This window comes from Thalassophryne amazonica, chromosome 1, assembly GCF_902500255.1.
Source record: "Thalassophryne amazonica chromosome 1, fThaAma1.1, whole genome shotgun sequence".
Lineage (NCBI taxonomy): Eukaryota > Metazoa > Chordata > Actinopteri > Batrachoidiformes > Batrachoididae > Thalassophryne > Thalassophryne amazonica.
In genome coordinates this window covers 79762483-79775256 of record NC_047103.1, presented here as the reverse complement: position 1 = coordinate 79775256, position 12774 = coordinate 79762483, and the positions used below count along the sequence as shown (strand labels likewise).

Genomic DNA, 12774 nt, shown 5'->3' with positions numbered 1-12774 from the left:
GTCCTTATCAGGCGGGCCGGTCGCGGCACCGGTCGCGGCACTGGTCGGCATCACCACGATTGCTCTCACTGCCTCCGACGCGCTTACTGAGTCTGCGGGCTCGGTAAACGCAGCAGCGGGCCACTCACACCGCCCTCCAGTCTGCTGTGTGGAGCTGTGCCAAATCTGGCAACAGGTCCAGAGACTATGCTCGCTGTTTTGATGCGGATGTTGACCGGAGCCGCAGAGCTCCGTGGCCAACGAGAGAGGACTTGGATTCTTTGCGGGTCCCGCATCTGTACCTCCGGAGGCAGTGAATGAAGGGAGAGTTCTGCGTGTGTGTGTTTATAATATTCTCGCCCAGAAGAAAAAAAGAGAGTGTTTACACAGGAGAGAAAAGTGAGAAAATGTTAATGCCTGTTTGAGAAAAGTGTATAAAGTGTGTAGTGAGGGGTTTACAGCTTAAAACATCTATAATAATTGCAAAAAACAGCACTGACTACTTCTCGGATTTCACTTATCGCGAGTTATTTTTAGAACGTAACTCCTGCAATAAACGAGGGACCACTGTATATCCTTATGGAAGTTTAAACATAAAGAGGAAGGAGGAGGAGGCAGCAGAGGCTACATTTAATTTGGATTGTTTGACCATAAAGTGACTATAAAGATATTTGAATATTAAAGTGAAAAGTAGAACTTCTCGCACTTCACAAGAAACATTTTTTTTAGGGTTGTCACAACAAATCCAGTGTGGATTAGTACGTTGGTTTGGCACAACTTTTTACACCAGACGTCCTTCCTGACCAAAGTCCAAATGCAGATGGAGAATGGAGCAACTCCAGCCTTGAACTGATGACATCCTTGGGGTGGAAATGATTTCCATCACTTGCATCACTGTACCGCTCAAACCAGGACTTTACATATTGATCAGAATTAAGTCAAACATATAACGTAATGAGTAATTGGCATGAGTATTTATCCGTTAAGAGAGCTAAATCATCACTTATACACACAACTGATTGACAAGTCAAATCTGGGAGGCTGGTGCCACACTTTGCCACATCAACAACACAACAGAACTGTCTTGGGTCCTGGATAGTAAGCATCCAGTCAGACAACAGCAAAACTTTACATAACACAAATAACTACAATCGTATGTAAAACTTTTGGCACCCCTGATGATTTCTATGATTTTCCTTTATATATCATTGGTTGTTTGGATCAGCAATTTCAGTTAAATATATCATATAGCAGACAAACACAGTGATATATGAGAAGTGAAATGAAGTGTATAGGATTTACAGAAAGTGTCGAAAAAATTCTTTAAACAAAATTAGCCAGGTGCATAAATTTGGGAACCCCAACAGAAAAAAATACATTAATATTTAGTAGATCCTCAATTTGCAGAAATAACAGCCTCTAAATGCTTCCTATAGCTTCCAATGAGAGTCTGGATTTTGGCTGAAGGTATTTTGGACCATTCTTCGTTACAAAACATCTCAGGTTTGTTGGTTTCCAAGCATGGACAGCCCTCTTAAAACCACACCACAGATTTTCAATAATATTCAGGTCTGGGGACTGAGATGGCCATTCCAGAACATTGTACTTGTTCCTCAACATGAATGCCTTAGTAGATTTTGAGTAGTGTTTCGGGTCGTTGTCTTGTTGAAAGATCCAGCCCAGGCGCAACTTCAACTTTGTCACTGATTCTTGAACATTCCTCTCAAGAATCTGCCGATATTGACTGGAATCCATGTGACCCTCAACTTTAACAAGATTCCCAGGACCTGCACTGGCCACACAGTCACACAGCATGATGGAACCACCTCCAAATTTTACTGTAGGTAGCAAGTGGTTTTCTTGGAATGCTTTGTTCTTTTTCAGCCATGCATACCGCTCCTTGTTACTATTAGGGGTGCCCAACACTTTGCATACAACTGTATCTATATGCCACAGCCAGGTGAAGCGTGGGCATCCTTTAAACCTTCTTCACCCACTGAGGTCCACAATTCCAACACTCAGGCAACTGGTTCATGCATCGAGAAAAGAGCCACATGGGCAAAAGATCAAAGCAAATGATACTTTTCATCTTAGTCTCTCTAATTACCAACTGTTTTACACAAAGCCATTCCAGCTGTACCCAAAGACATCCAGGGGTTGTTCACTGCATGACCTGATACTGCTCATGTGGGTGGGCACCTCGAACATCCTTTATCACAGTCAGTTTGACCATCTTCAAAAACTGATTGTCATAGTTACATAAAGTTACATAAATATTAAAATCCAAGTTTAGTCAAGTGGAGTGGAGTATAGATACACCTAATGGTTCAAAGTTAATCATGTTTGATATTTTGAAGACAACTTGGAGAACATGTGGTTTGGTTTCACAACAATGGAACATTTTGGTCATCAAACTAAAGGCCTGTTCTCACTTTCACAGATATGCATCTCGGAAAGAAATGCTTTATAACAATGACAAACTGGCATGTAAAGATCAGGGTTACCCATGAGTACCGTGCGGGTTGAACATGTAATGCATGAAACTATACCATGTGACATGCAAAAATAATAAAAGCCATAGCCACAGTAACATGCCTATAATATACCTTTAGAACAACCTTGGTTCTTTCGGAAAACCTTTGCGTGATGTTGTGGCATGTACACCAATGTAACGGGTTCAACAAAAATGCAAGAGCTAACCAATGTATGTCAAACATCATTAAGGGCCCCTTCACATACAACACCATTTAAGCTGACTAGCGCATGAAGGAGGAATTACATGGCATTCGTGAAAAATCGTAGCTGCCTCCAATGCCTCGTACACGTGTCACTACAACTATTTGCGCACACCAGCGGCTGAAAGACAGAGCGTGCCCTGTGAGAGCCCATTCAATCCCTCTCGCGGCAGGTGTCGGCTATATTGCAGGTGACACACACGAACATCTAACACCGCTCACCTGTCACTTGCCTGTAAGCAAAAAAAAAATAGTGAGAAGATGATCACTTTTGAGCTGGATGTGAAATTTGTCTAAGTGCCCCCATGAGTATAGCATGGCAAAATGCCACACATGTGGTACATGTGTCTCTCACAATTACATAAAAAATAACAAAAAAAAATCATGTCACAGAGAGTGACATGTTGGTGTGTGCGCTGAACTGACAGGGGCATGTCTGCCGATAGCAGCTGCTGTTGAGATCCCTGGTTCTGGACGTCCCAGCTGGGGAACACATACCGTGTTTGAACGGACATGACAACTGTACACTGGGACACACGTGTGTCTGCTTGCTGTCCCGACGTGGACATACATAAAAACATATATCGCTGTTGCAACAGGCAGCAGTGAGCGAGCACATGGTGCACACATTGAGAGGCTGTCCCAGGTGAAATGGGCCATCAGATCTTAACACACAGCAGGCGATCTGAATGTCACGTCACACACGTAAGCTCTGTTCAAAATAAAGTGTTGTCTGTCCTGTGGCGTGCCATCCACAGGACATGCGTGTCGGGCCAGACACACGCGTGGGGCCGGCTGGATACACCGGGCCAGCAGATGTGGACATGATAAGAGTGCACTGCTTCATTCATATCATTTCATGACTGTACGTCTGTGACCATGGGGCATCTACAGAAGAACAGACAGTTCATATTTGTATTGTCCGCTCGATAAGAGGGATTTAATAAAATGCTGTGTTTTTTATGGTGTGTGATTTTATTTTTTTTTAAATATGTTTATGTCCTTACTGATTTCAGGCATTTTACACACCCAGGTGACAAACATCACACGAACTTTACCAATGCGATGGTAGAGCAGTGGTAAAGTTTCTGGCTGGCAATCACAGCTTTTTTAAATTGCAGGTTCGAATCCTGTGGGTGGCATGTATTTTTTTTCCACAGCAGCTGCGCAATGTGATTAAACATCCTCCAGCTGCTCGCACTGTGTTCCTGCTGTGATGGTTTCCTGCACACTCGTGCACAAAATCGTCACAGCGGGATTGTTCACGCCTGCCCGACCGCGTGTCCCTTCAGACATCAGCTTGATGTTTTCGTGGTTCGCTCATATGAGCTGTTTTACTGTGATTCATGCTGATTTGTACTTATTCATACTATGTGTGAAGAGACCCTAAGGAAAAAAGATACTTTTGAACATCCTGAAAACAGTAACTACATATTCCAGTTAAACACAGACAGTCGCTTGGACCCTCTCAGGTTTCCCAGTGGCTAAAGTGGGCACAGTTCTGCTAATTCACCAACCGCTAATTATTGATGCAAACTTTTTTGTTTGCGGATTAGTTTTTCAGCTCACTTCAAAATCTATCAGCGGACCAATTAGCTTCTAATAAATTTAGTTCCAATAACTTTTAGACCATTAACCTTTATTTATATAGTTAGTAATGGCAAAAAACATTTAGAAACCCTGTTGGCTCCTGTCTGCTGCGTATTTTGTAGCAGTGATACAGCTGAGAGGAGATGAGCTCAACTCTACCCCAGCAGAAGGGGTCTAGCTGCCAAGCTGCTACAAAAACCAACAAACAAACAAAAAAAAAGTCATTTCCCTTTACAGCATACAGCAGTCCAGCCGTGAGGCCGTAGTCCTCAAATGGAAAGCAGGTTTGACTTATGGTTTTGATTTATAAACCAAATTAATCCGGATAGTTTAACTACATTAATGGCAAGTCTATCATTTGGACAAAGTGAAAATATAACACATATCTTTTAATTTTAAAATAATGCACTAATTCTGAACTTTTAAACATTAACACACACAGATTCCAAACGGAAAATTCTGTTTGTTAAGTTGTAATTCAGGCAGCAACAACCGTATGATATATCCGGCGTCATTCATGCTACCATACAGTAGATGACAGTGTTCTATGCATTTTGACCCATCTACTGGATGGCATATTACATACTGGCATATTATGTTACTGTGCTGTTTACTTTTACTCTTTTACTATGCTTTTAAATCTTTTAATTCAATTTATTTTGTTTATTTTGTTTTTTGTGTGAAGTGCCTTGAAGTGACACTGTTGTGATTTGGCGCTATATAAAGTGAATAAATTGGATTGAAATTGAGTCTCAGTTCATTCATAATGCAGTTTAGCATCTCTGTGTGTTAATGTTCAAAAGTTCAGAATTAGTGCATTATTTTAAAATTAAAAGGTGTGTGTTATATTTTCACTTTGTATAAATGACTTGACATTCATGTCGTTAAACTATCCGGATTAATTTGGTTGATAAATCAAAACCATAAGTCAAACCTGCTTTCCTTTTGAGGACTTCGGCCTCACGGCTGAACTGCTGTATCCTGTGAATAGAAATGACTCTTCCTTACAGCAATGAGCACGGCGCAGAAAGACTGAAACACTGGCTCATTGGTTGGGTTGGGTTGGGTTGGGTTTGTCTTTCATTCTGATCAGAAGCATTGGTGGTCTTTAAACTCAAAACTAGCCTGTCAGTAGCTGATTGTATGGGAAACAATACTGAAAGTTATCGGTTAGCTGGAGCTTCCGCTAAATTTTTTAGTGGTTTATTGGTTTAGCATTATAAAGTTAACTTTTCAGTTTGCTGATTAGTGGTTGTTGAAGCTAAATTTTTGGTTAGCTGTGCCCACCACTGTTCAAACATAACATCACTGGATGCACCCCTATGAAAGTGAGAACAGAGCTTTAATATTTTTTGTAAATCAACATTGCCCGTTAAAGGCTAGCTTCTCAGGAAACCATCATAATTTCCATCTCAAAGTAAAATCCCTTTCAGATTAGTCAGTTGTGACTGAAAAACTCAATTAAATGCAATGCACTCAAGGATTCTGTTAAAACTGCAGCTAACTGCCAACTGCTTTTGAGAACTGATCTATCTTTTTTTTAAACAGACAATATCAACCTCTACCATGTTCAATTGGTAGTCATGGCAAAAATAAAACTACAACCTTTTTTCCCATAATATCTCGCTAATAATGATTGCTTCCACTGTCTGTAGCCTCCTCCTCCAAATTTTGCACTATTCTCCAGAGATACAGTTTTATTGATACAACAGAAACATGCATGTGCACTGTTTATTGTCCAGTTGGTTAGCGCACTGAACAGGTGCCACTAGTAGCATATAAATCTTTGACAGGCTAAGCTTTGTGTTGATAACTGTTATTGCCACATTATTTGTTTATATATATATATAAAAGGTTTAGTCTCAGTATGTATGGCTACAAATACAGAGAGTGGTCTCATGGTTGAAAGAACTTATTCAGGTACTGATGATAAAGTACACATTTCTTTTCTTTTGTAACATCATTGTTCCAGTAGGTAAAGTAACAATGAGACACTTGGCCAGGAAAGAAAGCCCATGAATTCTGCTTTTGCTCCCACTGTCTCTCTCAGCCGCACAGTCACAGTCCATTAGACGATTAAGCCCTTTATTAATTAACAGTGTGATGGGGTAGCACCCATTCATTATGGCCTATTGTCCTGGCAGGGAGGGTGATAGAGGCAGCATGCAGACAGAGACACGAGCAGGTGAACTCAGGAGGGCACAGAGTGGAAAATGTTGCTCATCACTCTTGCAAAAGAGCCCCACCTCATCTGCTCCAAAGGCTTTTGTGTCTTTGTTTCAATGTTGCTCGACGCGGTACGCACTAACTAGACATGTGTGCGTGGTGTGTGCATGCAAGCACGTGTCAGTCAAGCCGAAGGAAAAGAAAAAAGCCAGCATGAGATACAAGAGGGAGCAATAGACAATTATGTCTATTCACAAAACAGAGCCTGATTTCTCTGCGCATCACTGCCTAAAACAATTAACACTGCTGGAAACTTTGTTCCACGCTTGGCACAATTTGGTGACATAAAGGTCATTCAAAATGATTTTAAAAGCTCGAAAACAAATCAGCCATGGGTATAATTGCAAAAATGGTGTGCACATGATAACAAATTTCTTTTGGCAGTATTCCAATTTGCTATGTTTCCTGGCAAATATTCAATTCTACTTTGAAAAAGAAAATGCATGATGAGGGGCTGAGGAGCCAGTGTATACTGTTACACAACAATGATGGGCAAGAAGTGCACAGCTGGTACTGGTACTATACTGCATGAGCTTCTTTGGGCAAATCAACACACTTTGACTGTTCCCCCATTGCGTTTTGCAATAAATATTAAATTAATCTTAAATTCAAATGTCCACATAATAATAATAATAATAATAATAATAATAATAATAATAATAATAAAAGATCAGATGCAGATCAAACTTTGTCAGGCGAGAGTGAGTGCTCGTCTGCACCTTCCATCCTACATAATGCTCTCAAATATGAAAGAAATTTAATCTTTTTTGACAGGATTTCTGAAAATTCATTCAATGTTAAAGGATAGGGATTTCTGCAAGTTTTTCCTGACTTTGACATCTCATCTATGACCTTGAAAATTTAATCAGTTCTTGCCTATCAGGATATGAATCCTCTGTAAAAAAAAAAAAAAAAAAAAAATCCTTAACGATATATGAAAAATTTTAGGTTACAAACAGATTAACAAAAAAAGAAACAGGGGTGAAAACATAACCTTTACCACCTTCTTTGGCGGAGATTGAATTCTTCAAATCTATTCTCTGCAAAGCTGTAATGGTGGAACTAAAATACAGGCACACATCACAAAGGAGATGCCTCTCATTTTGAGCTAATGGTGGATAAGCAGTGCTGTGATATTTACAACTGCACACGTACACTTTAAGCCATTATGTGTTCTGGAAACAGACGCTGAAGTCCCTTCGGGAGACTAACTGTGTCGCCATAAGTGGCCTTTAACTACCTTGTTTATCGGCATAGCCACAATGCAGCAGTGCACCCTTCTGTTCACTGCACTGACGGCAAGTATAATTATGGGAACAGCTGCTAAATGAAAACAGGTGGCACTGATGAGACACGCTCCAAAATCGCACACTGGCAATGTCTTAGACAGTTTTAGCTTTCATTATGACAGTGCATGTTACTGAACTCAGTATAAGCTTAAATAAATAAATAAATAACAACAACAACAACAACAACATAATAATAATAATAATAATAATAATAATAATAATAATAATAATAATAATAATAATAATAATAATAATTTACAGGATACAAGTTAAAAATTCAGGGCAAATTTGAAGGCACTTTTGAAAAACACGTTGATGGGAATAACAAAAGAAGTGCACGCAGGTAAAGATGAAAACAACGGAGAAAGGTGCAATTTTCAACCATCAATGTGTGAATTTTATGAAGCGTTCACAGGACAAACTCCTCATCGAGAAAGTTGCTTTCTGGAGATTGAATGCAAATACCTGGTGCCATGGTAACATATTGTAGGTCTCTTCTATCAGATTACCATGTCTTGGCATAAAGTGGTGGAGAAAGTGACCTTTAAGAGACATCCACTTCTATCAAACTTCCCTGAAGAGCTCTGCAAAATCAAAGACATTCAAATTGATTGCAGGTTGCCAAACCACAGGTCTAGACAACTCCTTCCAAAGGCTTTTATAGCAATTCCTGCAATTTGACTTTACATGGGTTCCAACTGCATTTTCAGAAGACATTTGGAGTCAGCGCCAGCTGTTGACATCTATAATGGCATAGCAATTTGCTGATTACACTCAATTATTCTCTGACAGTTGGTCTGTTTTTAGTAATATCACAAGGTACAGCTACAATTTTGCACATTGTTAAAGAAGTGCGATTAACAGAAAAAGGTTACACCACCTTAAATCATCAGCTTCACCAGCAAGAAATAACTCATCTCCCCGAGTCGTCGTCTAAATTTTACTTAAGTAAAGTGACTTCCCCTGAAATCTACTCTTAGGCAAATAAAGCCTTTAGACTATAGACAGAACAAGAGTTCATCTTTGGCACTTTAACAGTAAAAACTTGCAATGCATTACATCATCCTACCAGTGAGGTGAAAAAGCATTACTCTAAAAGACATTTAATTATATTAACACCAAGGATGACACCTTTCTGGCATAGATATACTCTATATCTTCAAGAGCAGCACGCTTCCAATGTAATATCCAAAATGGTTTATCGAACAAAAGCAACGCTGCTGCTGTCAGAATATTCAACGGAGAACAGGCAGAAATCTACAGAAAAATCTCAGTATGTTCTGAAACATGTTGCAGTGACTGCAGGTTTTTTTTCTTTTAACCTACAATACTGAAGATAATGGGCCAATTCACACGTGCAGCAAATAGTTGCACAAGGTATAGCACAGTTGTCAGTGTTACTTCCAACTTGACAGAGATGTCAATTTCACATCCAGTTTAAGTAACAAATGCAGTTGTGCTTACTTATGCTCACATGGGCGTGCTGAAACCAATTTCATAATAGACCAACACATACGGTGCAATATTACGATATGCTGAAGGGTGGCCTCCCATTGCCAATTTGTAATGCCTGATTGTCTAGATTTTTGGTGCAAAAAATAATCAGCTACCCAATCGCAGCCCATCATTGGGGGTCAGCAATGGTAAAAGTAGCACTGAGGAACACTGTGAGCAAACAGTAAACTGTTCATCATATTATGATATTGGTGTCAAGTTTCAGCCCTGTTCTGGGTCATGATATTTTCCCTTTCCTTTACCCACCTTCTGCCCTGGTATCGCAGACTGAACAGTCCGCCGCTAAAAATCGGTCCGCCTTTTGCATCTGCGCATGCGTCATTTCGGGTTCACAGCAGCACGTCTGAGACAGACTCTCTTCACCCAAAGCAATCAAATGGATTAATGGAATTATTAACCATCATTATTAAACAGAAGCAAGGCTATTTTAAGCAGAAACGAGATGAAAATTCATGATGCTTTGAAATTTCCGACGTGCCATGAATGCATCAGCTAGGAGCTCGTTTAGCCACAGTGCTCTGATCACTTCTGCCGCATTTTATGATGAAATAATGCTGAATTTATGTGGAAATGATTGTTGTACAAAAGCTTCAGATATCTGTCGCTGAGCTAGATGATGACTGGTGTGTAGTTTGAAGCAAAAAAAAGTTGTTAATCCGTGAACCAAGGCATCAGGGTGGACCGATTTTTAGGGGGACCGTTTGGTCTGCGACACCGGTCTTGATTTAATAGTTGTTTTACTTTTGTAACGTGTTTACTCTCTGTTTTGCTTTGCTTGGCCACTCTGTATCTTTATTACTATTTATACTTTAACCATTTTTCAGTCCCTTTCTTGTTTTGTCAAGCTGTCCTGTGTTTTCATTGTGTAATCATTAGTTTTATCACTTGCTTATCGTGTTCTTATCATATGTGCAATTATCTGTCTCGGCTTTTGTTTTTTGTTAATCTTTTTGTCTCTGTTTGCTTATAGTTTGTTCTGCCACCTGCTTATCTTTAGTTGTACACTTTAGGGCCCCTTCACACATAGTGCAAATTCGGTTGAATTACGCAAGAAGTGCACATGAAGCAGGAACCATAAGCAATTTGTGTAAAATCGCAGCTGCTTCCAACACCTCGTACACCTGTTGCTACAAGCATTTGCACACACCAGCGGCTGAAAGACAGAGAGTGCCCCGTGAGAGCCCATCGAACCCTCTCACGGCAGGTGTCAGCCAAATTCCAGCTGACACACACGGATATCTAAGACCGCCCATTTGGCACTTAGAAAATGTGTGGCCTTTCACACTATTAGCATAACAACAGACAGCAGATGATCACTGTTGAGCTGGATGTGAAATTTGTCTAAGTGCACGCACGAGTGTGGCTTAGCAAAACAGCAACACACATGTGAGGTGCCAGAGTGATGGCTCCCCCTGCACACACGTGTCGTGCATCTGAATCTGGCACATGTGTGTGTGTGTGGGGGGGGCTGATGGCTGATATATGGATGTACAGATGGTGTGTTGGTGTGTGCGCTGGACTGACATGGGTGTGTCTGCCAACAGCTGCAGGTGTTGAGATCTCTGGTTCTGGACGTTACAGCTGCAAACACGTACCGTGTTTTGACGGACATGCGCGTGTGTGCCTGCTGTCCTCACGTGAACATACATAAAAACATATAACGCTGTTGCAATGGGCTGCAGCAAGCGAGCGCACGCCTCGCACATCCACAGGCTACACCAGGTGAATAGGACCATCAGATCATAACACACAGCGGGCAACCTGAATGTCACATCACACATGAGCTCTGTTCCACATGATGCGGTGTCTGTTCTGCGGCGCGCAGTCCACAAGACACGTGTGTCAGGCTGGAATGCGGGTAGGGCTTGTTTGACATGCCACCAGCAGATGTGGACATGATAAGCGCGCCCTGCTTCTCATTCATGTCATTTCCTGAGTGCAAGTCTGTGACAATAGGTCATCTACAGAGGAACAGACGGATAATACTTGTATTACCCGCATGATAAGAGGGATTCAATAACATGCTGTGTTTTTATATAGTGTGTGGTTTTATTGTTTTTTAAATACATCCATGTCCTTCTTGATATCAAGCATTTTACCACACCCTTTACAGGACAGCGATGCTAGCTCAGTGGTAAAGTTTGTGGCTGGCTATCAGAGCTTTTGGAAATTGCAGGGTTGAATCCCGTGGGTGGTATGTACAGTTATATGCAAAAGTTTGGGCACCCCTGATAATTTTCATGATTTTCCTTTATAAATCATAGGTTGTCTGAATCAGAAATTTCAGTTAAATTGATCATATAGCAGATGAATACATTGATATTTGAGAAGTGAAATTAAGTTTCTCATATTTACAGAAAGTGTGCAATAATTATTGAAACAAAATTAGGTAGGTGCATAGGTTTGGGCACCCTTGTCATTTTATAGATTTTAATACATTTAGCACTAATTATTGGAACACAAAACTGGTCTGGTAAGCTCATGGACCTTGACCTACACAGGTGAATCCAATCATGAGAAAGGATATTTAAGGTGGACATCTGCAAATGTTTCCCCTCTTTGCATCTCTTCTAATGAGTGGCAACATGGGACCCTCTAAACAACTCTCAAATGACCTGAAAACAAAGACTGTTCAACGTCATGGTTTAGGGGAAGGATACAAAACGCTATCTCAGGAATTTCAGCTGTCAGTTTCCACTGTGAGGAACATAGTGAGGAATTGGCAGACAGCAGGCACAATACTAGTTAAAGCCCAAAGTGGCAGGCCAAGAAAAATCTGAAGTGAATGATAGTGAGAACAGTCATAGTCAACCCACAGACCTGCTCCAAAGACCTACAACATGATTTTGCTGCAGATAGTGTCTCTGTGCATCATTCAACTATACAGCGCACTTTGCACAAAGAGATGCTCTATGATGCAGTAATGCAGAGGAAGCCTTTTCTGCTTATACGCCACAAACAGAGTCGCTTGAGGTATGCTAAAGCACATTTGGACAAGCCAGCTTAATTTTGGAATAAGGTGCTGTGGACTGATAAAACTAAAATAGAGTTATTTGGACATAAGGAGCGGTATGCATGGATGAAAAAGAACACAGCATTCCAAGAAAAACACTTGGTACCTCCAGTAAAATTTGGAGGTGGTTCCAGCATGCTGTGCGGCTGTGTGGCCAGTGCAGGTACTGGGAATCTTGTTAAAGTTGAGGGTCACATGGATTCCAGTCAATATCAGCAGATTCTTGAGAACAATGTTCATGAATCAGTGACAAAGTTGAAGTTGTGCCAGGGCTGGATCTTTCAACAAGACAACAACCCTTACACTGCTCAAAGTCTACTAAGGCATTCATGCAGAGGAACAAGTACAACGTTCTGGAATGGTCATCTCAGTCCCCAGACAGGACTATTATAGAAAATCTGTGTTGTGATTTTAAGTGGGCTGTCCA

General features: G+C 40.7%; 1 protein-coding gene and 1 long non-coding RNA gene across 4 annotated transcripts in view; both read right to left on the bottom strand.

Moving 5' to 3' along the window:
• LOC117512002 (partitioning defective 3 homolog) overlaps positions 1–12774 on the bottom strand; it is a 1323734-nt gene that overhangs the window by 589918 nt on the left and 721042 nt on the right. The window lies entirely within an intron of this gene.
• On the bottom strand, positions 387–12053 carry LOC117512024. Its single transcript, XR_004561186.1, has 3 exons — positions 12043–12053; positions 7768–7770; positions 387–555 (listed from the first exon to the last, which is right to left on the bottom strand). It is a non-coding gene; the product is annotated as an uncharacterized LOC117512024 (long non-coding RNA).